General features: G+C 40.0%; 2 long non-coding RNA genes across 2 annotated transcripts in view; both read left to right on the plus strand.

Moving 5' to 3' along the window:
- LOC104864127 overlaps positions 1 to 13107 on the plus strand; it is a 39208-nt gene extending 26101 nt beyond the window's left edge. Inside the window, exon 5 of the long non-coding RNA XR_780772.2 lies at positions 12797 to 13107. This is a non-coding gene — a long non-coding RNA (uncharacterized LOC104864127). The remainder of the gene's footprint in view (positions 1 to 12796) is intronic.
- A 371-nt stretch (positions 13108 to 13478) lies between these two features.
- LOC104864128 lies at positions 13479 to 15691 on the plus strand. The gene is made up of 3 exons (XR_780774.1): positions 13479 to 14213; positions 14768 to 14835; positions 15345 to 15691. It is a non-coding gene; the product is annotated as an uncharacterized LOC104864128 (long non-coding RNA).
- Positions 15692 to 25215: the final 9524 nt, after the last annotated feature.

Raw genomic sequence — 25215 nt, forward strand, 5'->3', positions numbered from 1 at the left:
CTGAATGATGTTCCTTTTTCCATTTTACCTACTCTGGTCTTCCCTGTCCTCCCTTCAGTGCCTGAACAGTCAACCTGCCTCAAATCTATGTCTGACTCTCCCCCTCTACCCGCCATGCCACCCTGGCAATTTATGGTCCCAGTTCTCTGGGTCAGGACCACCATCTCCCATGCAGTGTCTATGAGCCAGCCTCGGATAAGGTTTAGGCAAACTAGATTTATACAGTACAGTAAGAAATGAGAAAGACAGCAGCTGTAAGCTGAACTCCTAGGTTTGTACCACCCTGCCCAGAAGATGACCTATATGGCAAACAACTCCATATGGCATAGCAATATGAAAGATACTAGCATTATAGCAAGACTGATAATAACGAGAGTTAACATTTAACACTTCCTGTGTGTCAGGCATTGATCCCAGCATGTTACATGCACTACGTCGTTTAACTTTCGCATAATACTAAGGTAGGCAGTGTTATCTCCATTTTTCATATGAGGTTAAAAAGCACAGAATCTTTAAGCGTCTAGCACATGGTCTCACAGCTAAAACTTGTGGAGAATATAGAAAGAAAAGAACTAAGAACAAACTAGTAAGTAAGAACAAGAGACTGAATTACAAGCTTGACAAAATGTGACCAAAAAAATTTATAAATTTTTAATTTGTTTTTAGAGCTCCAAGAATTCACTTGCACTCCAGGTAAAGAGACATTTGGACTCTGTCTTAACCTATGAACTTTTGTGTGACATTTACAAAATGTGGAGGTTCAAGCTCAGAAAGATTTTCCTTTCTAGAAAAATACTGCCACAGTAGCTTCCAAACTGGACCTCATAAGAAAATGTGGGAAGATTTCTAGAGGACCACAAAGACATGAATCCAAAATATGATGAATTTCATCATTAGGTGATTAAAATTTGTTCAATTTATTTGAGAAATTTATTTTGGGAAACCCAAAAAGACTAGCAAAAAGATTAGTGAACAGACTATAGTCTGAAGATCAATAAATAAACCATTTGGCCCGTGCATCCAAAATCACTAAGGGAAAAAAAAATCATGGAATTCCAAGTCCAGGGAGATACTCACTCTGAGATGAGAGCAAACACCAAATATCTGCATTAAATATTGAGAATTAGATAGATGGTGGCTTCAAGGAACTTAGAACAGGAAGCTGTTCAAGGAACTTAAAAAGTTACCCATAGGTAGAAAGAGACAGAAGGGTAGCTATTACTAACCAGCCTGACAAGAGACAACATTCAGACCAACATGTAGACACAGCTTAGGTGACATGCACAGTCACATCACAGTCTGACCCACAGTTAGTGATATAAAAAGAACTCAGTCCCTGCTCCCACTCATTTCCAAATGCCAGCTGAGAAGTCATTTATCAGACCCTTTTCATCCACAGGAAGCCCTAAGAACACAACAAAAATTTAAGGACAGAAAGGTCTGAAAGTTAAAACACAGTAAGAAGTCTCCCCTCCTCCCTAAAATGGCCATTTGGTTAAAATCCATAATAAAACAGTTAAAATTCTGCACAGTTTAAGAACAACCAGTTGACCTCTAAATGTTCTGGTTTGAGTCCAATCACCTTTCAGCAAACATAAAATCTGGCTTCAGGTGTACTAACGCACCCATTATTTCCATAGTGTGCATGACTGAGCTCACTGCATCCTGTTAAGAAAAATAATAATGTTCATTTTTCAAAAAGCCAGACTCAGAGGCTGAGAGTCACTGATGGGTGGATTTTGCTTTTGTGTCTGTCTCTAAAAGTGTTGTTGGAGAAGCCTTTCCTTGAAAAAGCACTGTACCTTAAAAAGAGAGAAAAAAAAAAAAACTTTTTCACTTTGTTTAAATTCTATGAAATAATTGTCCCCAACTTTTAGTATCTCAACAGTAAAAAAATAGTTGGGAAATAATTAATTACTATCCTTGGTTAAGAACTTTGTGTGTTAAATATATGAGTTTAAAAAATCCACTCCCAGTGAAAGGGTGAAATTCTGAATACTGCTTTAAGCATTAAAATTCAGAGATTCAAAACTAATCATTGAAAGAATGCCTAATCCCTAAAATAATTTTTGTTTTTGTTTTTGTTTTCCAATAGTAGTTTCCATGAAGTCTCTTTAAGTGCTGAGATTCTTCACATCTCTAAAATATAAGTCAATGTACACACACTCTGTCATACTCTTTTGTTAAAAATTTATTAATGCACAGTAGTTATGTAGGATAATGGATTTCATTTCAGCATATTTGGACATGAATATAACATACTTTGAACCAGTAAATGTTACTTTGGAGCCATTTGCAAAGATAGATGCCCTAACTGAAACATTGCCATGCACCTTTATAGCCTCTAGTCAATTGCAAGACTGCCCTTTCTTATCTCCACTGCCCCTCGTCCTCAACCTTTATGGTTCCTTCTCTGTCCCAACCCACCAAATTCCAAGAGTTTAATTTTTCTTTGTTTCATCCTCTGCCTTAGACTGAGACTTCTGAGGTTCCCAAATCTCAAAATCCTCTCCCAGCTCCTGGCTCTGGTGCAGGACTTCTGCTGGTCATGCCCATGTTTGTCAACCCATCCTTGTGCCAATATTTAATCTTCCTCCTCATTCACTCACTGTTCTCTTGTGTCCAGAAAACAGAAAGTTCAGGATCCCACAGCCCTGTAGGTAGCACCTTGTGTCTCATCACCCAGCCAGCCACTCTGACTTTGAGACTATAGAGGGAGTGGCCTGATTCCAGAAGATCACGCAGTACAGCAGCTGGGTACTACTCACCAACCCAGTCAAGAGAATACCTGCTGGCCCAGGGCCTTGGCACAGAAGCCCCTTGGAACCCACTGTCTATCAGGACAATCTGGTAATGTGGACAGTCCCAAGGACTCCTTCAGAATCAAAGAGTCTGGAGGAGAGGCAGAGTCCAGGCAGAGCAAGCTCATTCCATAGACATGCCAGGCAAGACGGGCAGGCAAGCCTTCTGCAAGCCTCCCTCACTGGCCGTGGCCTACTTCATTCTAAATCCTGAGACATGGTGCTCTGTCACCAGCTTCTTCTAAGCAGCGCTAATTCTGCACCCTTTTCCTACCACCAGGACCGATTAGACACTCATACTGACACCAACTTGCAGTTCATTCCCCTCATCCCTATTTGACTTGTCAAGAATTGGGAATCAGGAAAAAGGGAAGTGTTCCATTGCTCCCAACTTCAGCTCATCTTCCAACAGAAAAAGTACATCACCTGAGTACAGATGGGAAGGACAGCAGGCTTGCATCCGACGTCTTAGCTATACTCCCTGAATGCGTGACTAACTCCCAAAAGTCATATCCTCCTCCGGCTTTCACAAAAAATGAAGCCCAAAGACCTATATGCTGAAAGAATTGTATGGTGATATAAGTAGTTGCCATGTTTCATTTTACTCATCAGAATACACAATTCAATTGTAGATGAGCTCTGTTCAGGATTTCCAGTACAGCCACTACTTCTGCCAGCATCCTTCACGCTCTAACTTCCACCAGAAAAGCAATGCAGCACTGCTTTGATCTGAAGGCCAAAACCTAGAGTTTCATTTCAGTGTTGTTATTATGTGAGTGACACTGGCCAAGGCACTGAAACCTGTTTCATCTTCTGTAAAATGGGGATAATATCCACCTCACAGTGTACAATGGAAGTAAATATACTTTTAAAGTATAAACAGAAAGGAGAGAGATAGAGATGGAAGAGAGAAAAAAATGAAGAGACCTACCCTCCCTCTTCCTTTTACACTAGCAGGTGAAATAAAAGGTTCAGACGGGGAAAATCTAAAGAAAATAACACAGAGATTATAATCTCAGCAATTGTCAAAGGGAGCTGTCACTGTAACCCCCAAATCTGGCCAGGAGCTCATCCTAAGAAGCATATTTCACACTCCTGGGTACATGGAAATTGGCACTAGAGCCTTGGGACTTTGACGTAAAGGAAGAAGTCAAATCACTCTTCTTATTTCATTTCTTGCAGTACAAAAAATAAAAAAACAGCTACAGGACAAACTTAAAGACAAATGCCCGAGAACTTAACTTACTTTATCTCCATAGCAAATGAACTCCAGGAGAAATTGCAGCTGTACGTGTTCTGCTTGGTCCCACTTGAACAGGAAGTGCTGCTCAGAGCCCCGAAATAGAAAGCAGGAAGTCAACAGAACTGATTTCTCTAACTTCCCAAATGCAAATCACCACACTCTCATAGATGAGAATTACAGTAGGGTATAAGCCTCCTTCTTTCAAAGAAGTTCATATGCTGATTGTGTTCAGAAAGCATCCTATTCCGGGAAAGAAAGGAAAGATCCCGCAGCTTCCTTCCATAAGGAGGGAGGACTGACAGGATTAGACTGAGAGTGAAGTGAAGACTACGGAGAGTGTTCCCATCAGATCTCAGCTGCCACTAGAGTGAAGGAAGTGGCCCGCTGTGATGATCAGGCACAGGTCTCTAGAGACAACACTGTTCTTCCAGAAGGGATCTGCTCCAAGGGAGCAGAACTAGAGTCTCCCCTCCCAACTTCCTCATGACTTCAGAGTATCTATATTTTCTTGGAGTCCACTATTTGAAACTTTCAAGTGGAGTCTCCAAGCTCCACCTAAGTGCACCACTATAGTCAGTTTCTATCTTATACCATCATCTTCATCTTATTTTCCTAAACACAGAGTCAGCTAATCCCCTCTTAGGGGTATACTGAAGTCCACCAGTTTGGATTTCCAGTTTGGATTTATCATCTTCATTATTTTCCTAAACACAGAGTCAGCTAATCCCCTATTAGGGGTATACTGAAGTCCACCAGTTTGGATTTCCAGTTTGGATTTCCAGTCCTCTAATCTTGCCTGATCTTTTGCAAAACTATCAGATGAATCTTTCTTTCCAGCATGCTGTATCTTCAGTATTCCCTGCTCCAGTCAGCCACAGTCTTTAGTGTTGATCAATTCTGACCTGATCTGCTCAGCAAGAGGTCTTGCCGTATCTACCAGGCTTGAGCCATGTGTGTGTGTGGAAACTGTGAGCCTTAGGGCCGGATGGATGGGGTGAGACTCTATCATAGGGAAGCTTCGTCTCTTAGTGGCTAAGGGAACCTGGGAAATGAGGAAGCCTCTCTGTGCCTCAGTTTCTTCACACGTGGAATGAAGACAATAGCACCTATCCATGTAATTAAGGATTTAAAAGGATAAAACATCTAAAGTGGTCCTAGTCCCAGTGGATTTCAGTAAGAAGAGGAGGATTTCATGCTTCTGGAGTACTTACTACATTTGACTCCTCTCTAAGGGTTATACATGCATCTGTGCAGGTGTTACTATTATTGAACTCATTACCCTTAAAGGGAAACTGAGGCAAGACAAAGTAAGTTCCAGAAAGCACTAAAAAAACGAAAAAAAAGACAGCCTTTCAATCCAGCATGCAACCGCACGGCCCACACTCAACTCCGCCTCCACCGCAGCCCTCTTGTGCCACTTCCCCTTTTTCCGATCCCTCCCCTGCCGCTCTGCTGGGGAACACAGCTCATGTGGCTGCCTCTGTCTTCCCATCCTTCTAGGCTTTGCTCCACTCCCAGCGTCCCGTATGGAGGCCAAGCACATTTTCCCTCCAACCTGATCTGACGTCTTCTCCTTTTAATTCATTAAGTTTATTGGTACATTTCAGGTTTACAACATAATGACATCCATCACTGGAGAGTTGTACCTCTCCTTATCTTGATTCTTATTTTTCCCCATTCCCCTGCCCTCCCTTCAACTCTTCCACCTCTCTCTATTTACAAGGCTTTGTTTCCATTTTTTCATTTTCTCATGTTAATTCCATTCCCTTCTTTCCTCCCTCAGACCTCCTACTTCCCTTCCCTTTTGCACCTTTTCTGCCTATTTCACATTATCTATTATACATTTTGATACTTACTTATACTTTTACTTTTTCACACCAGAGAAACTGTTTGGAATTGACACATGTGTGTACTGTTTATTTCACTTAAGAGTAATGGCCTCTATGTGTACCCATTTAGCTACAAATGTCTCTAATTTCTCATTCTTTATGGCTGAGCAGTATGCCCCTTTATGTAAAACACACACACACACACACACACACACACACACACACAAAATTTTCTTTATCCAGTCTCAAGTTGATGGCAACTGGGCTGTTTCCAAGTTTTAGCTATTACAAACTGTGCTGCTATGAACATGGGTGAGCATATATTGCTGTGGTGTGATTCTTTTAATTCTTTTAGGAAGATACTCAGCAAGAGAAAAGCCAAGTAAATGGGACCTCTAGACCTAGATCTTTGAGGTATCTCCATACTGATTTCCACAGTGGTTGCACCAATCTACACTCCACCAGCAGTGGAGAAGGGTTCTTTTTCTCCTCAGCCCCGCCAGCATGTTACTAGTTGACTTCTTCATAGCAGCCCTTTTTTCTAGGGTAAGGTGGAATTTCATGGTTGTTTTCATTTGCATCTCTCAAATGACCAGTGATGTTGAACATGTTTTCATATGTTTATTTGCTGTTCCTAGCTCTTTGTCTGAGACACGTTTGTTCATTTCAGATGCCCATTTTTGGATTGGGTCTTTAAATTTGGGAGGTCTAACTTTTTCAAGTTCTTCATATGTTCTAGATAGTAGAACTTTGTCTGAGGAACAGCTGGTAAAAATTTTCTCCCACATTTTCGGTTGTCTCTTCACACTGTTGGTGGTTTCTCTAGCACTGCAGAAACTTTCTAATAAGAGATCCCACTTGTTTATATTTTGTGCTAGTTCACATGCAACTGATGTTTTCTTCATCAAATCTTTTCCTACACTGATGTCTTTAAGAGTTCTACCTAACCTCTCTTCCAGCTGGTTTAGTATTTCTGTTTTTTTATTGAGTTTATTGGTACATTTTAGGTATACAGTACAGTTACATTCATCATTGGGATCTTGTACCTTTACATGACAGGTCTTGGTTCTCATTTCTTCCCCTTGTCCCTGCCCTCCCTTTACCCCCCTCCTTGCCTCCCTATTTACAAACATTTCTATTTTAATATTTAGATCTTTAAACCATTTTAACTTTAGTTTAGTGCATGGTGAAAGGGGTCTAGTTTTAATCTTGTCAAGTTGAAACCCAGTTTCTCCAGCACCATTTATTAAAGAGGCTATCTTTCCTCCAGTGAGGGTGTTTGGCTCCTTTGTCAAAGATGAGGTAGCTGAGTGTGTCTGGAGTTCTTTCTGCATTTTCTAATCTGTTCCACTGGTCCTCAGGTCTGTTTCTTTGCCAATACCATACTGTTTTTATCACAGTGGCTTAGTACTATAGCTTCAGGTTGGGAATTATGCTATCTCCTATCTTGTTTTTGTTGCCTAAAATTGCTTTTGCTATTCTAGGTCTCTTCTTGTTCCAAAAAGAGTATGCTGGAGTATGCTGTTGGAATTCCAATTGAGATGGCATTGAATCTATATAGCAGTTTTGAAAGTTTGGCCATTTTTCCCTGTATTGGTTCTTCCTACCCAGGAGAAAGGGATCTTTCCATTTTCTGAGATCCTCTTTGATTTTTTTTTTCAGAGAGCTATAGTTTTCAGAGTAGAGGTCTTTTATTTTCCTTAGATTGATTCCTAGGTATTTCTTTTTCCTTTTTTTTTTTTTGGATACTATCATGAAGAGAGTTGTTTCTCCAGTTTTTCTCTCAGAGAGTCTTGTTCTTCATGTAAATGAAAGCTATTGATCTTTGCATGTTGATCTTGTATCCAGCTACTCTACTGAATTTGGTTATTAAGTCCAGAAGACTTTTGGTGGAGTTCTTGGGGTCTTCTATATAGAATATCGTGTCATCTACAAATAATGACAGTTTAACTTCTTCATTTCTTATCTTTATTCCTTTTATTTCTTTCTCTTGTCTAGTTGCTGTGGCTAATGTTTCCAGAACTATATTGGACAGGAGTGGTGATAGTAGACATCCTTGTCTTGTTCCTGATTTTAGTGTAAAGGCTTTCAGCTTTTGACCATTTAGTATGATATTGGCTGTTGGTTTTTCATATATGGTTTTTACCAGGTTGAAATAAAAGCCATCTGTTCCAATTATTTTGTGGGGTTTTTATCATGAATGTGTGGTGGATTTTGTTGAACAACTTTTCTGAGATAATCAATCATATGGTGTTTGTCCTTGGCTTTGTTAGTATAGTACCTTTATTGGTTTGCATGTTGAATTATCGCTGCATCCCTGGGATAAATCCCACTCGGTCAGAGTGTAGCATCATGCCACAATGATATATGCTCACCCATGTTTGTAACAGCACAGTTTGTAATAGCTCAATCTCGGAAACAGCCCAAATGCCCATCAACTGGCGACTGGATAAAGAAGATGTGGTTTTAAAAAAATAAAATGGTGTACTACTTGGTCATAAAGAATGATAAACTAGAGACATTTATAGCTAAGTGGATGCACACTGAAGCTATATTCTTAAGTGAAATAAATAGGCCACACTGAATAGTTTTTCTTGTGTGAGAAACTGAAAGTGTAAATAAGGACCAAAATGTATGATAGATGATGTGAAATAGGAAGAAAAGGTGCAAAAGGGAAGGGGAAGGGAAATGGAGGTGGAGGGGAGAAAGAAGGTAAAGGAAAAAATATGAGAAAAGGGAAAAACGGAAACAAAGTCTTTGTAAATAGGAAGGGGTGGAGGGGTTGAAGGTAGGGCAGGGAAATGGGGAAAAAATAAGAATGAAACACACATTCATGACAAAAATTGTACAAAATATTGGAATAGACTATCTCTACCTCAATCTGATAAAAGACATTTATGAAAAACCAACAGCCAATATCATACTAAATGGTCAAAAGCTGAAATCCTTTACACTAAAATCAGGAACAAGACAAGGATGTCTACTATCACCACTCCTGTCCAATATAGTTCTGGAAACATTAGCCACAGCAACTAGACAAGAGAAAGAAATAAAAGGAATAAAGATAAGAAATGAAGAAGTTAAACTGTCATTATTTGTAGATGACACGATATTCTATATAGAAGACCCCAAGAACTCCACCAAAAGTCTTCTGGACTTAATAACCAAATTCAGTAGAGTAGCTGGATACAAGATCAACATGCAAAGATCAATAGCTTTCATTTACATGAAGAACAAGACTCTCTGAGAGAAGAACTGGAGAAACAACTCCCTTCATGATAGTATCAAAAAAAAAAAAAAAGAAATACCCAGGAGTCAACCTAAGGAAAGAAATAAAAGACCTCTACTCTGAAAACTTCACCTGATGTCTTGAAGGGAGCAATAACAGCAATCTCTCTGCCTCTGAACTTATCATCTTTACTGTATCTTACCCTCACTTTGTGGCTTGCAATTGTTCTCCGGTTCTTTCCATAATCTATTCCTAGAAATATTATCAAAAAAACAGGCCACAATCCAAGTTCCAGCAGAAACAAACATATTATTTGCACCAATAGTTTAGCTGTCATCACCAAGCCAGCACTCCTAACTTTTGTCCATTTATCCAACATACATTTAGCAAGAATGTGCTGTGTTCATTTTTGTTTGTTTGTTTGTTTTGTTTTGTTTTTTGAGACAGGGTCTCACTATGTAGTTGAAACTGACCTGGAACTCACTATGTAGCCCAGGCTGGTCTCGTACTCACAGAGATCCTCCTGCTTCAGCCTCCTGAGTGCTGGGATTACAGGCGTGCACCACCACACCCGGCTTGCCATGTTCATTTTGTAGATGAAGATTTTATGGGCCTTGTCCTCTAGAAACTCACAGTCTTGATGAGAATATTGCTTGCACAGACAATAGGAATAGGCTGCGATAAGTATCAAACGCATGTTAGCAGTGGCATCACTTTTTCTGGCTCTTTTCAATCTTGCATTTTCCATGTTGTGTCATTTACCATCCTTTTTATCTCTGCTGCCTTCCTGTGACCTAGTTGCTCACCACCCATTTCCTGAAAAAACCCTTTTAAATTATCTCACTCCTTCTTTCTCCCGCCACTAAAACAAGTCCACCTCCTGCTGACAAAGACCTACTTTTGACACTTCTCAATTCAAAAACCACAGTCAGCGAGCCAAGCACAGGGCCCTGAACTTGCACAGGCAAAGTCCGCTGCGACCTTGACTTGTTCTCCTGACTTTGCTCACATTCATGCAGCTCACTTCAGAAGCTTCAGGTAAGAGAGACTTTGAGCAGTTCTCCAAAAATGACTTACACTCCTATTTCCTATTGTTCTCTTTGCCCACCCTGCTGTCCTGTCCCCTTCCTTTCATTTTATTACTGGAATTAGATGCTTTCCAAAAGTCACCCTCCTCCATTTTTCATTCTCCCACAATGTGTGATAGTCTCATTCTGATTTGCCTTAGTTATGTATTCTTATCTTCTTTGAGGCACTTAAATTCTACCTTGCATTACAATCATTTGTACATTTATCTTAAAGGCTCTATCTTTAGGACAGGTATTTTGTCTTAATCTAAACCTCAGTATGGTGCCCAGCACAGTAATGCTCAATAAACAATGAATATGTTTTATTTTTGTATGTAATATAGTAGGAATGCTATTTCATTGAAAACCCAAGCAAAATCCCAAATTTTTCTTTTTCATTATTATCATTGGTAATGATTAATTTTATATGTCAACTTGACTGGTTAAGGGATACACGATACCAAGTAAAATATTATATCCAGGTATGTCCGTGAGACATTGACATTTGAATCAATAAACTGAATAGAGGATTTATCATCATCAATGTGAACAACATCATCCAATCTACTGAAGGCTCAAACAGAACAAAAAGACAAAGGAGGGTGACCCTTCCATCTCTTTAGGTTTGGGTGTCATCTGTCCTTGGACACTGGACCTCCTGGTTCTTGAACTTTCAGTCTCTAGGACTTATACTAGAAGCAATCCCTCCCAAGTTTCTTATGCCCTTGGCATCATATCGGGAATTATACCAAGGCTCCCTGGAGCTCAGGCCTTCAAACTTGGACTGAATTACACTGCCAGCTTTCCTGGCTCTCCAGCTTGCAGACAACATATTGTGAGACTTCTCAGCCTCCATAATCACGTAAGCTAGTTCCCATAATAAATCTCCCCTTATGAATCTATTTCCTATTGGTTCTGTTCCTCTGGAAAACCCTAATACCTTATGTAGTCATTTATCCAACAAAGCTTTCATCCCTAGGCAATAATTTGGGTTCTGGGGGAACAAAAATAAAGACACAAATGTCTGCACTCAATAAACTCATGTTCTGAATCAGAGAGATTGGCACAGAAAACAAATAAAATAACAATATATGTGCATAATAACATGAATTGCAAAATTAGGCAAATTTTATACCAACTAGATGTGTGACCTCAGGCAAATCACTTACACTGTGAGCTAAATGCTAATAAGTATTTAAGACACAAGTATCTGTGAATTTATGATACTAACCATTGTGTGGCCCCCTTTGCTAATAGATGGCACTTCTATGCCAATAAGTGCCAATATATTTACCAAAAAAAAATCTATTATTGATGCTAATTAGTTCTAGGGAAATCAGGTGAATGGCAACTAAGAGCGTTAAAAACAGCAGCTGAAATTAATAATTACAAAATGAGACAAATTATAAGTGCTTCATCAGCACCATTAGATAAATAAATCAGTGAAATTCTTGCAGGATAAGCCTAGTAAGGAAGCAGTGTCCCCATAGGTGTGAGAGATGCTGTCCTCTAGGCTCCCATATTTGACCACTAGAGACTGGCAATGTGCATGTACAAGTCAGCCTCCCCTCTGTAAAGTGGGTAGAAACTTCTCTTTGTGCATCTCTGTATCTGGCGCCTAAGCAAGTAGGAAATGTTCAACACATGCTTGTGAATGAAGCAATCGGTATCATGTGTGTGTGTGTGTGTGTGTGTGTGTGCGTGCGCGCACACACTCGCATGCAGGCGTGTGCTGGGGATTGAATCCAGGGCCTCATGCAGGCTCTAAGCACATGCTCCAACACTGAGCTGTAACTAACTCCAGTTCCTACATCCCCAATTTACTGAGCGTTTATACACACCAAATCTAGAATTACAAATGGTATGGTTCCCACCATCAAACAAAATCAAAGGAAAACTTAAGGCCCCAACTATAAATCAAGCTTTATTCTTTGATAGGGATTATTACTAAAGAAAAACAACTTAGCCACCAGGAAGTAGTTTCAAAGCAACAAATCCTCTTTTTTAGATTATTCAAATCCTGGGAAAAGGTGTCTTCCTTTCATATGGCTACGTCTTATCACAGAGGCCATTCCATGATCCTGGCCCCTTCACACTCTCCCACCAGAGCACCCCTCCCAGAAATCACCTTCAAGGTTTAGTCCTTCTCTGCCTCAACCTTTCCTCTTGACTCTGCAATCAAATTCCAGAAGAACTAATTTGGCAAGATCAAACCTTGCTTGGAATGTAGGAAGGAAAACGAAAATAAGCAAAACCAGAATCAGTCTCTGTAGACTGTGAACAAATGCCTCAAAACTGTCCTACAACACAAATGTTGGTCTGACCAAGATTCAACTTAAAGATAGCAAAATAAATGGGGAATAGTATAAAGAAACAAAAGCATTCACATTTGGTAAGCTAATATTATAAACTCAAAACAGCTCTATTTGATGATAAATCTGATCATTCTAGGCGGGATATATTGGAAGAGGCATAGACAAGTCAAGAAAAATGAAGTTCAAAAGGAAAAAAAATGATCATATGTACTATGTAGGATCCATTGCGCAGCACTAAGACACTGCTCAGAGTGCACTGCGTGAATCTGCTCACCAACCATGTAAAGAAGTGCTATTGTCCACATTTTATAGATAAGTTTGACCAGTGCCATGCAAGGCAGATGACAGGAAAGGAAGAGAGTGGCGAGCTAGTGCCTGTAGCAGAGAAGAGGAAGTAATCACAGGTAACTAGGTAAGTCCTGCATCTGTCTTGTCTTTTCCTCCCTTGACAATTTCACTGTACGGGGCAGGGAAGAAGTTATCTTCCAAAAATAGCCGAAGTTGAAAAGAGAGAACTAAAAGGAGAAATTGTCACTTTCCTAAATGAGAAAAGAGAAATAAAGGAGGAATAGAAGGCCACGACTTCTTCCTGACCCAGACAGATGATAAAGAACAAAGTACAACATAGCAGCTTGATTTTTTAAAAAAAGGAGTACAGTGGGGCATGGTGGTGCACACCTGTAATCCCAGCACTTGGGAGGCTTAGGCAGGGGGATTGCTGTGAGTTTGAGACCAGCCTGGGCTACATAATGAGTTCCAGTTCAGTCTCAACTATATAGTGAGACCCTGTCTCAAAAAACAAAACAAAAAAAAGCGGGGGGGAGTACAGTGGGGCGTGGTGGCATGAGCCTGTAATCCCAGCACTCAGGAGATTTAGGCAGGAGGATCATCTCATCTTTGAGGTCAGCCTGGCCTACATAGTGAGTTCCAGGCCAGCCTGAACTACATAGTGGGATCCTGTCTCAATAAAGGGGGGGGGTAGGGGAGAGAGAGGCTGGTGGCATTATTTTATTTTCCATATCACAGAAATTTACACTATTAAAAATCTTCCTTCCTATTTTCCTCTGACAGATACAGCCCCAATTTACTCCAAGAGCTGAAATTGATTACTCTTTTACTCTTGAGGCTATAATTCTTAAGAGATGTTTAAAATTAACATTCCAGAAGCATTCCAGTCTCATCTATGAGACAAATTTATAGATCATTGTTTGCATACAGTGTAGGTGATGCTAGAGTAAGACTTTGACCCTAGGGGCTTGAAAGTACACAGCACAGCAATTTATTTAATACATTCCCATCTTGGTTCTTCCTTAAAACCCAGAGATAAACAAGACATAAGCCACTCTGTATGGAGAATTATTCTGTTATCTCAATTGGCATTAAGCAGGAAGCCAAAGACCCTTAGGACAAATTAAAATTAATTAATATACCAAAACAATTCAATACTAGGATACTGATCTTAATTGGAAATCAGTCTGAAATTTGTATTAGGACTTATAGTAACTTCTAAGTGAACTGTCTATATATCTTTATTCAGAATCACTATTAGTCAGCTTAAGCCCTCAAAAGTTTGATCAGAAAATGACCCAAAACAATGAACTGGACAAACCCTTGGGCATCACTCTGATGGCCTGAGGGATGTACACCATGTTGGAGGAATCAAGCCCAATTGCAGGAGCCACTTCAGTTACAGTTTTCCTGAGACTTCTTCCCCCAACAGGTAATACAGGTAAGAAGTGATCTGATGAGATTTGCTCTTCTTTAGGGCAGTTTATATATTCAGACATATTCAGCCTGCCTCACAGTCATACAGTTTGAGCAGAAACGTTTCCTGAGCACTTACTGTCACAGCCCTCTGAGATGGTACAAAAGAATGAAACAAGACATTTTCCCAGAATTCTCATGAGAAGCATTAGACAGACACAGGTCATAGCAACATGGACAACACACAGGGAAATGTTTACGCATAGCAGTAGCAAGCATAGGTTAGAGGATTCGAATAGCCAAGTTTTAAATCCCAGCTCCGACAGTTGCCACTGTAAGCAGGTTTTATAACTCTCTCTGAGTCTGTTTCCTCTTCTGAAAAGTGGATTTCTAATGCCCACCTCATACGGTTGCTGTGAAGAGTTAGTAAGGCAATGAACATAAAATGTTCAGCATACAAAAATTCAACAAATACTAGCTACTATTGTTATCAATAAAAATCCTGGTCTTGCTGTTACTTCTATTACTACTATGCCTGCACAGCTACCACTCTTAGCTGTATTTTCCCCATACCTTCAGGATAAGGAGGCTCCCCGGCTGTCTGAAGCGCTCCAGTCCAGATGGAATAATTCATCTCAGGCGTAGAGGTGAGGAGGCTCACGGTCTGTCAAATGTCACAGAAGAGGATCTCAGATGGAGGAGATGGCCACAGAGGGAAGTGAGCCCACCCTGAATACAGCAGATAAGTTTGCTCTAACTGGCTTTCTGAGCCGAGGAAGGCCACATGCTCACAGGTCATGTGATGAGCTGCAAAGTGCCTCAAGACTGCTTAAGTTACTTTAAAAAAAAAAAAAAGCAGCTTTTTGAATAGTCACGAAAATCTTACGCCTTCCTCTTATGTTATTTGAAATTTCAAAATAAATTTAGTATCAAGGAGAAAAAAATGTTGGATACATTGGCAACTTTGAAAAAAAAATCTTATTTGGGTCTTGAAAGATAGATACATATTTCTTCTTTGATCATGTGGCAACAACGTGAGCACTGAATCTGCTTGCTCACCACCAGCTCTTCTTCCCTAAGGGGTGGAGAAAACAAAGCCCGATGCAGGTTATTCTCAATGTCAAGCTTACCTAACACTTAATTCTCACCCTGACAGATATAGTCCATATGGGACCATGACCCTGCTTACTCCCAACCTCTAATTCTACAGACAAGGGGACCATGAGACTCGAGTGTCTTCCTCTCAACCATCGCACTAATTGGTGATGGAAGGAAAGAGGAACTCCACTAATGGAGAGAAGGTCCAGAGGAGGAGGGGAGAAATAACAAGCAAGGTTTGCCTGGAATGACTTGCTGTGGGAAATCAAACGCTGTGGGCAGCCACTCAGATTTCAGCAAGAAAGAGACTTGGGTAAAATGATTTTTCAGAAAAAGCGTACTTGCTGCTGCATACAGAGCACAATAAATTAACTATGTCAGATTCCTTACCTCTGCACCTTTTGCTACCAGAACGTAAAATATCAACAAAAGATATTTAAAGGAAAAAATTCAATTGTTATTCTTTTTCATCTGAAAAGTTATTTCTATTTTTAGTCAGTGCTTAGCCATTTTAGGAATGAAGTCGAAAAAAATTTTTCCCCTCAGTGGTTATAACAAAAGTGAAGGCTCCATGGCTTAATTGTCTTTTTTTTTTTTAAGGGGGATAGAAAGTTGGAAACTGAGCATCCAAGAGATGGAGTCTTTGGAGTATTTCCCCAGTCAAAAGTTAAGTGTTGGTGCTGCTTCCCCTAAGGGTCTCCTCCTGCTCTGGAAATGTGAAGACACTGAGGACTCCCAGCCTAGGTTTCCACCATGCAACTGGTGGTGGGGCAGTTTTCAAAGTAGGGTCCTCGTACTGCACATCTTCCCCCTTCCCATTATAACTACCTTCCTTCCCCAAAAATAAGACCTAACCAGAAAATAATCAGCCTTGAAAATATAGATTGATTTTGCAGCTTCATGGCCAGTGTTATTTTCTGGATTCTTCCCCATTATTCTCTTGCTCAGCAGCTGGCTATAATGGCAGGTAAGGCACGGAAAGCTGGTTGGGCCTGAAATTTCTGAGCTCTACTATTCAGGGCTGACTACTGATTAGTTCTTATTTTCAGGGAAACACAGAACGTACATACTGACTTCCCAAAGACTCGTGTTCTTGGTGGATGCCCAACAAATATTTGATGATGACCCAGGTTTCAAGACTTGGCTGCCACCCCTAAATTTCATGGCCTTTCTCCCAAAGAGACCAGATGAAAAAGCAACTATAAGATTCAAATTTATTCTGTGCAGCCATTGCTCTGTTTGCTATCAAAGACTTTGCCAAGGGAATGCTCCTAAAGGACAACATAAACACTGTGCATCCATGTCTGAGTTGCCATTGAAACCCAAGCTACATACAGTTGTTTTATTGTACATGCTGACCAATAAATGGAAGGATTTTCTCAAAAGAGGACACTCCTTTTCTAGTAAGATGTGGAAAACGGGTTGAGCATTAATGTTTTTATACAGAAAGGGAAGGAGTTGGGAGTAGGGATCTACCTCAAAGTGAGGCCTCAGGGACTTACTTTATTACACATACTTAAGGTATACATGTTTTGATATACATATACATAGTGAAATGATTACTGCAGTCAAGCAAATAACACATCTATCATTTTACACAGTTGCTTGCATGTGGTGTGTAGTTTGTTTGGGCAGGAGAATATCGCCCAAAGGCCTCATGGGCTTATAGGTGGGACTTTGTAGGTAACTGATTATAGAGATGGTATGGCAGAGATGGCGAACCTTTTAGAGCTTTCAGTGATACAAAGAACTCTCTGTGGCACACGTGCCCTAGGTTTTGCTACCATGGCACTATAGCTAAACGTGCTGTCAGGAGGTGGGGGCCTGGTTGGAGGCAGGTCACTGGGGCATGACGCGGAAGGGTTTATCTGCTTTCTGGTTCCACGTTTCACCATGCTCCGCTTTTCAGTCACCACAGTACGGGCCTCTCCCCAGGCCCTTCCAGCATGCCTTTTTGTCTTGGGCTGAAACCTCTAAAACAAAATGAGCCCAAATAAACTTCTGTCCTTTTAACTTACATTTGTAGTTCAGCAATGAGGAAAGGGACTAAGACATAATAAAAGTTTCAGAAATCCTCCTAGAAAGTTTTCAGTATGAAATACTGTATTACTGACAAGAGTCTTCATGATGCAGGTTGGATCTCTAGGCTGACTAATCCTACCTCACTAAAAACACACGTGTACCACGTGACCACCTTCTTCCCAGTTCCCCCACTCCTCCCACTTCAGGTAACCAAACACCTTTCTACTCTCTATGTATTTGAGTTTTATTTTGGGATTTTCTTTGTTCTGCTTACATTCCACATGTGAGTTTCTGTATCTGGCTTATTTCACCTAGCATGTTCTCTACATTCATCCACACTGCCATAAATGGCAGAATTTCCTTTGAAGGCTAAATTATATGTTTATAGGAAGATCACAATTTCTTTATTCATCCTCTGACAGACATAAGTTGTTCCTAAATCTTAACCATTGTAAATAATGCTGTGTTGAACATGGGGCACATGATGTCTCTAGGAGGAGAAGGTAATTTCATTTCCTCTGGGTGTATTCCCCGAGGAGGGTTTTCTGGCTCTCAGAGTAGCTCTGTGTTTTATCTCTTTAGAAACCTCCACATTGTTTCTCACCTGCCCCAATCTATCTTCCCACCCACAGAATACAAGGGTTCCATTTTCTCCTTATCCTGGACAACACCTGTTACTGCTTTTCTTTTATGTATCAGCCATTCTACTAGGTATAATGTAGTACTTTGTGGCTTTGATCTGCATTTCCCTGATTATTAGTGATGTGAAGCACATTTCCACATAAGTGTTATAAGGGATTTTTTTGCAGCTGTGTTTGCAAATACACGCCTTTGATGGGAATTACATGTTTATCAGGCAGCTTCTCAAGCTTTTTACTTTCTTATCAGAAAAGCAACACCAGCTTCAGCTAAGTGAAGCTAGAAATGATGAAGGCCCTGTTTTGGCAAATCCTGCTTCCCCCCTAGAGACTGAATGAAGAGATGAAATGCTAAAGGAGAAAAACTCAGGAAATGATGAAGAACTGATATGTAGGAGACTACACTGAAGCCTTCCAAGTTGTTTTGGCCCTGGGAGTTTCCAAACATAGGTATTTAAGTAGCTCAGATCCCTTGCTTAGAGTAATCCAAACGAGTCATTTCTTACCCTCAATATTTTCAATTTATTCACATCTTACGTTGAGCTTACAAGATGAAGATGGTGGTGGTGGTAGTGGTGGTGGTGGTGATGATGATGATAAATTGCTTTCTGAAAAGGTAATACCACAAATGATACAAAACTCAAAAGTTACACAAGAAAATGTGGTGAAATATAGCCCTGCTTACCACCTGTAACTACCCAATAATGGTCACAGTTTCTAAAGTAATTTCCAAAGCTATTTATGCATACCCAAGTATAGACATGTATGTATTTTATGGCCAGTATATGTAGAAGAATGATATTAAAACTCTTTGGGGGAGTACTGGGAATTGAACCCAGGGCCTCACACATGCTATGCAAGTGCTATACCATTGAGCTACAACCCTAACCTTTCTTCATTTTGAAACAGCATCTCACTAAGTTGCTCAGGCTGGACTTAAATTTGTGATCCTGCTGCCTCAACCTCCTGAGTAGCTGGGATTACAGATATATACCACCATGCCTAGCATGAAACTTTTTCTTTTTGAGCCATAAAAAGGAATGAACTTTCTCTTTTGTTCCAGTGATGTAGCTCTCTGTCCACCAGCGCTAGAATGCTGAGACAATTTAATTTATATTTAATTTATATGTGTCCATCATTACTCTTCTGATTCAATATTTTCCTGAATATTCCTGATCTTATTTTTGCATGTAACTCCAAAATCAGCTTCTTGAGTATATAGTCCTTTCATGCATTATATCCTGGCACTGATTGCTGCTTGCATGTGTAAAGGCTATTGATTTTTTTAATCTAGCTGTATTATTCAGTTCTCTTATTTATTACTGTTGCCAATGATACTTAATTTTGAGTTTTTCCACATGCTGAATTGTATTATCTGCAAATGTAATTATTTTGCCTCCTCCTTTACATCTCCTATTTCTTTCTTGTCCCTAAAAAGTTGGTGAGCACCTCAAGATCAATGTTTAGTAACATGGAGAGTACCGTTTTCCTAATTCAGTGTGGATTTTCTACTGTTTGTCCATGAAGCATGAGCCAACTTAGACAAAACAAATATATTTATTAAAGCAGTATAAATTTAGTTCACTTATGTTTTTCATCATCCATAATTTTCATTAAACATTGCAGCAACCATGGGTGTGAGATGGTTTTGCTGTTTTGATATATTAATAGGGTAAACTTCATTAGTAAATTTCATACTATTTCACTATCCTCCCTTTTCTGAAATAAACCTCACTTGGTCCTATTACTCTTTTACTGTCGCCTTGGAATTTGTTTGCTAATATTTTACTGAAGATTTTTGTACTGACAGTCTCAAGAGAGTTCTTTGTGTGATTTTTTATTGCTCCAGACTTTCGCACCTGTATAATCTTCATAGAAGGAAGTTAGAGGCTTTTCTTTTTCTAGAAGTTTAAAAATCACTGGACTGATTGATTTATTTAAGTTTTAAGAGCTCACCCGAGACAGCATGTATACATGATAGTTGGGGAATAAAATGGGCTTTTGATATCTTTTCATTTTCCACTTATATTTGATTTTGTTTAGATTTTCAAAGTTTTCTGCAACTAGCCTTAGAATCTCATCTTTTCTTAAAACCACAGATTTTAAATTTTATTTTCATATTGGTGAACAAATAAGTACCCTACAATCTTTAGTTTTTCCTGTTATTATTTCTCTGTTCTTTCTTATTTCATTTCTGCTTTCTCCCTTTGAAAAATAAATGAGCACAGGGGCTGGGATTTAGCTCAGTAGTGCGATACCTGCCTAGAAAGCACAAGGTCCTGAGTTCCATCCCCAGTACCGCAAAAAATAAATAAATACAAATAAATAAAAAATAAAATGAGCAGACACCTCTAATCCTAGCACTCTGGGAGGCTGAAGCAGGGGATCTTAAGTAGGAGCTCAGCCTGGGTGTCCTAGTGACTTACAGTAGCTCATATCTGTCTGAAAGAATGAATGAATGAATAGGTATGTAGCTCAGTGCACCAGTACCACTACCCCCCAAAAAGTTGCACCATTATTTAAAAACAGCCAAAAAGTAGAAGCAACCCAATTGTCCAGATAAACATAATATTCAGACATAAAAAAGGAATAATGTTCTGATGCATGCTATAACATAGAGAAATTGTGAAAACACTATGCTAAACAAAGGAGGCCAGACTCATAAAAACAAACATTGCATGAGTCCACTTACATGAAATATCTGAAATAGGCAAATTCCTAGAGACAAAAAAGTAGATTAGAGGTCCTGGAGAAGGAGAACAGCAGGATGGGAAGAACTGCTGAGAAGACACAGAGGTTCTCTTCGGGGTGACGAAAATCCTTGGAAACAGAGATTGGATGGACAATGCCCCTCAAAGGCCTGTGTGCTCTAAAAAGTTTGCCATTGCTGCCATACCGTCTCCATGATGTAATCACATTCCCAAAGCCCCGCCTATGAGCACATGAGGCTCTGGGGAACAGATGTGAATAGCTGCACAACACTGTACATGTAATTAATGTCACTGTTCTGCACACTTGAAAATGGTTAAATGGCAATTTTAGATTATGCATTTCTACTATAATAAAAACGATCGTTTCAAAAATAGTGTAGTAAATAGCTTTATGTAATGACTTTTCAGACACTACTCATAGATTTAGCCATTTTTTAATGGCCTTATGTTTTGTCTCCTCCTGTGCCCACCCCGTTAGCCTCCCTGAGTTCCCAGGTGCTCTGATTTGCACCTCTTCACTATCTCATTAAGTCCTGAGAGATCATACACTAAAGCTGCTTGTAATCTTCAACTTTTTAGTGGCAAATTGTTATTGATAAGCATTCCATTATGTCCGCTGTCACCTCTTGCGTCTCATAATATCTCTATATAGATCTCATATAGATCCAGAAGTGTGTTGTTCTTCCTGGCCTTGGGAGGTGGTTCATGCTGAAAGGGTACAAGCAGTTCCAGCCTGGCAGGAATTCTCTGGGCCTCTAGGAGAAATGTCCAGACAGGATTATGTGTGCATTATTGTAGTTTTTACCCCTCCCCAGACAACGGACACAACAGATACAGAGCAAGACACTGAGCCTCCCTCATTCTACCTGCCCCATTAGGAGACAGACCAAAGGCAGCATCTCCATGTTTTCATTCAGCTCTGCTTCCCCCACTTGCTTGTGAGATCTAATAGGATCCAGAGACACTGTGGTAGCCCCAGCTGTGTGTGCTATTCCCGTGATTCCAAAGAAGATATGCTGCTGTTGCCCTCCGAGTGCCACCATTTAAGGAAGCAGTTCCCCCACTCCTCTGAGATTCATGCCCATAGGTGCTCCCTCTTGGAGTCTTTCTGTGCCCATATGTGAAACTCAGTGCATTGAGAGTCCCTTCAAGGTATTATCTTTTGAGAGTCTTTGGGTTTTGTCAAAAGTAAAATTTATAATGTCTGACACTCCCAGCCACTACCCTCCCTGCTCCTTTTTACTAGAAGTTTCTAAGGAAAAAGGGAGAAGAAATCCATCTTTAGTCGGCCCCTTTAAATGGAAGTCCCAGTACTTAAAGGAGGTAAAATATATTTCAAAGCAAACATTAAAAATAGCCTTAAAGGAGGGAAATTTGACACAGAACATATATCCCCAGAACTGATCATGGAAAAGGTGAAATAATTTCTTTCCATCTACCAAATTGGTTGGGGACCACAGCATGCAGACAATGAGATCAGAGTCTCCCACCCCAGACCCCTGCTTGTCCTTATCCTCGCCCTTTAGTATTCCTTGGTAGTCACACTATGCCCAACATCAGTATCTCATGGGAATTTGTTAGAGGTGCAGAATCTCAGGCCCCTCCCAGGCCCAGAACAGAAATCTGCATTTTAGCAAGGTCCCCAGATGATTCGTATGCACATAAAATTTGGGAACCACCACTGTGAATCTCAGCTTAAGCCCCACTTTGCTTCACTCTTCCAATCACATCAAATTCCTCTGTTCTAACAAGTTCTCATAAAACATTTCTTCTCTAAGCCCTTATTCTGTAACTTTGCACTTAGCAGGACAATTCTTTTCTATTCATGCATATCTTTCCTACTACAGTCGTGCCTGGCTCTGCACTGACCCCATACCCAATGATAAACATTTGCCACCTGAATGAATAAATGTGCACGATAGTGTATTTGTATCTCAGAGCACTTTTGGTTGACCTCAGCCCTTCCCCACTCTCCCACCAGCCTTCTCTTCCATTCCCACATCAGCCTGGGTCTTCTCAACCCAATTTCTCCAACTGGCCCCACTTGACAGAGCAGGCCGTCAATAAAGGAAAGCCGACATCACAAAAATGCAAGAAATAGCATCATTCAGACCACTTCTCCCACATCTCACACACCTGCAAAATGGCTCAAAGAGACTGTTTCCTGACAGCTATTTTGGAAAATATGAACATGATTTCTGTGTGGGAAGGGAAGACATGCCCCACAGACTCTAGCTTGGACACACAGGCCCCACAACCCCAGCTCACAGAGGGTAGGTTGCAGGAGGAGGGGCAAGGGCAGGCGAGGGGGCAAGCTGAAGTCCCTTCACCTGCCTCTCTTGTGCCGGTGCACAATTTTTCAACCGCAGTTGCCCTCAGCGGTGCAGCTGAAATTGCCTCTCAGTGGAGGGAGGGGGGACGGATACTGTTTTGATGAGCTAAGAATGAAAGGTGATGCTTTAAAACTAGTTTCCCTACTTGGATAATTAAATCTTCACTAAATATAGCAGGCTTAAAATGAATGTTCACAACATTGAAATAGAACATGCTAATTCTAAAAATACAGACTTCCTTGCTGTCAAAGTCCTCTTGGGAAAAACAGACACTGAATCAAAGCAATGATTTCATCTTCCTGCATCCTGAGACATGGAGTTCTGAGGAGCGGGAAGAAAGGAGCTGTGACCACACACCTCACGAAATTCCCAAGACTCATCACAGAAAGTGCAGGAAAGAGACCTCATGGTCTGAACTGTGCTGTGTGTGGTATCCTATCCCACACCAGCTCAAACCAAGTAGGGCTTCATGTGTTAACCAATATAATATGTAAAATTCAGGTTAGTAGAGGAATTATCATTAAGTTACTTTTCATTGTAATCCCTGATGTATTTTATTAGAAATGAGAGATGCATCTGACACAAAGAAATTATAAATGTCTGAGGTAATGGATATGCTACTTACTCTGAGCTGATCATTAAATTGTACCCATGTATTCCATGATCACATTGTACTCCACAAATATGTAAACTGTGTATCACTTTCAAATTTATAAAATAACTTTAAAAAAATAATGAAAGACACTCAAAGGATTCAGCTTCCTAGGAAATGTAAACTTACTAGAAATCTTTTTTCTGAATGATTACATCATATCTTTCACTCTCTACAGGTTGATAATTTAAAAATCTGAAAATTCAAAAAGCTGCAAAATCAGCTTGCCTCAAAAGCACAAGGTCTTGAGTTCAAGCCCTGTTACCAAAAAAAAAAAAAAAAAAAAAAAAAAAAACCAAAAAAACAAAAATAAAACTCCACAGAATATTGGAATAGATTGTCCTTATCTCAACTTGATAAAGGGTAGTTGTGAAAACCAGCAGTGATAAGGGGAAAAATGAGAACCAAGACCTGTCATGCAAAGGTACAAGATCCCAATAATGACTATAACTGCACATATGTAAATATTCCAAAATCTGAAATTCTAAACTTTTCTTTTCCCAAGTATTTCACATATGGGATCCTCAACTTATATGGCCTCAAAAATAATTAGACCTAACAAATTATCTCAAACAAAGCTCTTTCCTTCTCATAAAAGTCTACTTTGCAATTCACTTCGTGTTAAAACAGCGATCAACAAACCTGCTTCAAAAAGTTGTCTTCATTAGTGACTCCACTCCTCTCCCTGTTCTCTTCGGACTCCTCTCAACCACGCAGAGAGTTTGTACTGAGGTTACAAAGTCTGTCACGGAGCTCAGCCCAGTCATATTAGCAACGAGTGACAGAGGCAATGACTCCTTTCTTGAAAATCTGTACTTCTCATGCATTTCACTTTTAATCCATCATTCCTTCTTGTTCTCCTCTGCCTCATGAGGAACACCTTTGCTAGAATAGCAATTCAGAATCCGCTTGTGTGGTACCTTCGCGGCAGTGTCCATGTACCCTATTTTCAAAAGACCTGAATTTTTAAATTATCTTTATAACAGAACTGTGTACGTGAATATGACAGCACAGCAGCCCCTTTTATCCCAAAATGACATGTGCATCTTCCATCCTTTATGCAGGCAAGATCTCTTTCCCTCTGTCTCCTAAAAATAGTAATTAGTTCTGAGGCATGTGTGGCTGTAAAATGTTCTGTGAAGCATTTTTGTGTTTTCTCCCATAGAAGATATAGCCCAATTCTCAGCTTTTGAAGAACTTAAGAAAATCATAGCCATGTGAAGGAAGGCATCGTTATTCCTGCATCTAAGGCTTTTGGCCCATTCATAAACCTTAGGAACCCTACAGAGTGAGTTCTAGGTCAGTCTCAACTACATAGTGAGACCCTGTCTCAAAAAACCAAAATTTTTGTGTTTTCTCCCATAGAAGATATAGCCCAATTCTCAGCTTTTGAAGAACTTAAGAAAATCATAGCCATGTGAAGGAAGGCATCGTTATTCCTGCATCTAAGGCTTTTGGCCCATTCATAAACCTTAGGAACCCTACAGAGTGAGTTCTAGGTCAGTCTCAACTACATAGTGAGACCCTGTCTCAAAAAACCAAAAAAAAAATAATAATGATAATAATATTATTA

Source organism: Fukomys damarensis, unplaced genomic scaffold, assembly GCF_012274545.1.
Source record: "Fukomys damarensis isolate Sample0158 unplaced genomic scaffold, DMR_v1.0_HiC HiC_scaffold_1, whole genome shotgun sequence".
NCBI lineage: Eukaryota > Metazoa > Chordata > Mammalia > Rodentia > Bathyergidae > Fukomys > Fukomys damarensis.